Genomic DNA, 5,000 nt, shown 5'->3' with positions numbered 1-5,000 from the left:
GAATTAGTATTTTTTTCGTCTTTAATTGTCTTTTACTCCGAAATTGAGTTTTCGAATATTTTAATAATTCCATTGGAAATTTGGATATATAACTAAATTCTTTGGGAACTCCGGATATTTAAATGTGAATTCCACATGATCAACCCCTGGTAGATTCAAACAAAATTCTATTGAAACATGACATCTAACACCAATTTTAGTGAAAGTTATTGTATTTAAAAAAATATTCTATCGAAACGCATGACATGTAAACAAAATTATTTTAAATCTATCGGCACTTGATATAAATTCCATTGAAACTGTACATACGTAACCTAAATTCTGTGGGAACTGCTGATATTTAAACGAGCTATTATTGAAACCCGTTATTTAAAATAAATTTATTGAAACTCCGCATACTTAGCCTATGTTTTTAAATCTCTTAAAATAAAGTCCATTGAAACTGTAGTTACGTAACCTAAATTTTGTGGAAACTGCTGATATTTAAACGAAATATTATTGAAACCCGTATTTTAAATACATTTCATTGAAACTGCATACTTAACCTATATATTCTATTAAAAACTTAGTGATATTTAAACTATATTCTATTGAAATTCGTAATACTTAAACTATACTCTGTTAAAATTCGGGATATTTAAACTATGTTCTAATAGAATTCGCGATATTTAACCCTTATTCTATTAAAATTCATGATATTTAAACTATATTCTATTAAAATTCGTGATATTCAACCTATATTCTATTAAAATTCGTGATATTTAACCTATATTCTATTAAAATTCGTGATATTTACACTATATTCTATTAACATTCGTGATATTTAAACTATGTGCTATTTAACCTCCCGGATAATTTTAAGCTAAAGTCCATTGAAACACCAGGTATTTAAACTACTATTTAAACTCTTGATATTTAAACTAAAAGTAGCGTTTTCTTTTCCTCCGAGGAACTTAATAATCTTAATGGCGTAAGAATCCATAGGCTAGCCTTAATAAGCCCCTGTGACTTCTGATGGCCTCATAAGAAGAGGATTCTTAGGTCTGTGGTCTTTCTTTTGTTGGACCTTCTTCCTTACAGGATGTAAGCCAGGTCAGATGATAAGAGTGGGGAAGTTTGGGTTAACCCTACACATTTCGTGATCACATTGACTTTACATTGTTGGGGTTTGTGTGTATGTATGTGTGTATACACACACACACACACACACACACACACACACACACACACACACATATATATATATATATATATATATATATATATATATATATATATATATATGTATGTACACACACACACACACACACACATAATATATATATATATATATATATATATATATATATATATATATATACATATTAAATAAATATATATATATATATAGATATATATATATATATATATATATATATATATATATATATATATATATATATATATAAGACGAAACTACTTAGCATCACCATTGTTTCAATTTTCCTTCGTGGCTGTAACTTTGTTCATAAAATCATCACTTTTTTTTTTTGCCTGTTTCGTGATTCACAATCAAATATAGGCAACACACACATATATATTATATAAATATTACTCATTTCAAATCTACGAGTAATTCACATACATTTACCGTCTATTTTCTATAGTGAAAATTGATATTCTGGGATACGTGTACGAAAAATTTTTTGGCTCTACTAAGGAATTTCAAGACGAAATATATAATTTCCATTCGGCCAACGTGATGAGTTTTTGAGAAATAAAAAAAAAACTAAACGGAAAAATGGAGCAAGAACATTATGAAACAATGAACTATTCATGACACTTAAGAAATAATTTGACACGGTCGTATGCAAACTCCTGTTGCGTAGACCACACACTGCGCTAAGTTAGATCTAACGATTCAAATAATTTAAATTGTCTGATAATAATGGTTTGGTTGCGGGTGTCAGGAACCAGAAAGTGTTGGTAAAATTGTCGTAAACATAGCCAACACTTAACTCTTAATTGCCAAGTCTATGTTTATGCTTTTGCTTCTCAGCTTTGCTCTAAATGGTCTTAGAATTATGTATTAGAATTCTACCTCTGGAAGCAAATGGAAATACAATACTTATCTAAAATAAGAGAGAGAGAGAGAAAGAGAGAGAGAGGCATAACAAGACCTTGTTGGCTAATTTGTGCATATGAAGAAATACAATGCTGAGAGAGAGAGAGAGGGAGAGAGAGATGACCGGAGAGAGCGAGAGAGGAAGAGAGAGAGAGATGAGACCAGAGAGACCCGAGAAGAGAGCAGAGAGAGAGACTGTGTTGACTTTCCTTGTACCTACTACATCAAGCAATGGGTATAAGAGAGAGAGAGAGAGAGAGAGAGAGAGAGAGAGAGAGAGAGAGAGAGGAGGCAAGTCAAGACCTGGTATTTCTTCAAGGCCATATACTATATACGTCACTTGCCAAGTTCAACAGCCCCGAGTATGAGACAAAATATTGCAAAGAACAGTCGTGTAGAATGGAGCGGATGGTTAAATTAAAGCGAGGCAAAACGCTATTTCTTCTTGACATAATAATAATAGTAATAATAATAATAATAATAATAATAATATACTTTTATTAAAAGTAATGGCTACTTCAGCAGCGTTACACTTGTAAGAGATTCCTTTCTCTATTTTGCGAATAGGCGGCTTTTTCAGTGCTACTTAAACAAGGCTAGTAGAGCGGCCTATAGAGGTCATGGTAAAATACAGGGTCAAAATAGGTGATATATTTGAATTTTACAGATAAACTATGATACATAGTCATCAAAGTCATTAAACGATTTTCTCTCTCTCTCTCTCTCTCTCTTTCTTAAAGCGAGCTTTCGTCTGGAGCTGCCAGACATCCTCTGGGCTGGGAAGCTGAGGTGGACTGATCTTGGTGCGGTGTCCGTCTCTTATATCTGTGGTTGACAGCAGCGGGGGTCCCTGCCCCATGCTTGTCTCCTATGGCTGGTGGCGGTGAGTCTTGTTTTCATTGGCTGGCCTGAGCAGGTCTCAAGCCACTTTCTTCGGGCCGATGGTTGCGTTGCAGCATATCCTGCAGCCGCTGGACAATCTAAGCGGCGCTGTAACATTGATGGGCGTTGCGCTACGCTGTGGGGACGTACGGCTACTTTGATTTCCATCGGCTGCAGGAGTACCTCGTTCGTTGGGGGCGTTGTCATTCATAGAGTTGTCATGATCGGTGGTGTTCATTGTTGGTGGCAGGTCTTCTCATACTCGTAGGGAGGAGAAATTCTTCCTGCGTCGTATTCAGAGTAGGTTTTTATTTGCTGGATGAGTAGCGCCTCAAGCAGGCGCAACGACGGGCATCAGGGGCCTTCCCGATGATCTTCGTGTTTTCTTTTATGACATCTCGGAGATGGCCTCGTGATGTTTGGTGCGGGCGTGATTCTTTATAGCCCCTCTGGGCGTGGCACGAGAGTCCTCTTCGACAGTCGCATGGTAGTATACCTACGGTAGGCGCCGCTGCATTCGCGGACTGGGCATGTATATTGGTACACTACATGCGTCTGCTTCAGGTGGGGTTCTCGTACCTGTGGAGAGGGGTTATTTTTCATAATAAAGATCGCGCGTCCTCCGATTCTGGTAATATATGATTAGGTCGTTATTCTTGGTGTCGTCAGTCGGGGATACATTATCGGAAATAATTTTCTTAATGGCGTCTTCTTCACGGTAATGGGAACTCATGAAGGCTTTGTAGTACAGCTTGATATTATCCTGGGGCGGGGCTGCGGCTCTCACTACCGTACCATTTCTCCAGGGCTGTGCGGACTTCCTTGCTGATTAACAATTTGATTTGAGTACCCATTATTCACAGTTACTTGGGAGAGCGGTCGAGTTCCTGGTGAGTGTCCTGCCAGGTTGAGCAGTGGGAGAGGGCCCTCCTGACGAAGGCCCTGCCAGTGGGGTGCTTTTGAATCTGGCGGGGCACTCGCTGTCTCCGTTTGAGGCAAAGTCCTAAATTGGTTTTCTTTGTGTAGAGAAGTACGGAGACCGTCTTCCGTCTTGCTTACAAGGACGTCGAGAAAAGGGGGAGCCGTCCCTTGTAAGCAAGACGGAAGACGGTCTCCGTTACTTCAGTCTACACAAAGAAAACCATTTAGGACTTTGCCTCAACGGAGACAGCGAGTGCCCCGCCCCCCCCCAGATTCAAAAGCCACCACCGTCAGGGCCTTCGTCAGGAGGGCCCTCTCCCACTGCTAACCTGGCAGGACACTCACCAGGGAACTCGACCGCGCCTCCCAAGTACTTGTGAATAATGGGTACTCAAATAAATTAATCAGCAAGGAAGTCCGCACAGCCCTGGAGAAATGGTACGGTAGTGAGAGCCCGCAGCCCCGCCCCCAGGATAATATCAAGCTGTACTACAAAAGACTTCATGAGTTCCCATTTACCGTGAAGAAGAGGAGCCATTAAGAAAATTATTTCCGAATAATGTATCCCCGACTGACGACACCAAGAATATCGACCTAATCATATATTACCAGAATCGGAGGACAGCGCGATCTTATTATAAAAACCAACCCCCTAGCCACAGGTACGAGAAACCCCCTGAAGCAGACGCATGTAGTGTACCAAATATACATGCCCAGGTTCCCGCGAATGCAGCGGCGCCTACGTAGTATGACTACCATGCGACTGTTCGAAGAGACTCTCGTGCCACGCCCAAGAGGGGGCTATAAAGAATCACGCCCCGCACCAAACATCACGAGCCATCTCCCGAGATGTCATCATAAAGAAACACGAAGTCATCGGGAAGGCCCCTGATGCCCGTCGGTTGCGCCTGCTGGAGGCGCTACTCATCCAGCAAATAAAACCTACTCTGAATAGACGCAGGAAGAATTTCTCCTCCCTACGAGTATGAGAAGACCTGCCACCAACAATGACACCACCGATCATGACAACTCTAGGATGACAACGCCCCCGAACGAGGTACTCCTGCAGCCGATGGAAATCAAAGTAGCCGTG

The sequence above is a fragment of the Macrobrachium nipponense genome, chromosome 14 (genome assembly GCF_015104395.2).
Source record: "Macrobrachium nipponense isolate FS-2020 chromosome 14, ASM1510439v2, whole genome shotgun sequence".
Taxonomy (NCBI): Eukaryota; Metazoa; Arthropoda; class Malacostraca; order Decapoda; family Palaemonidae; genus Macrobrachium; species Macrobrachium nipponense.
This window is presented reverse-complemented; position numbering follows the sequence as displayed.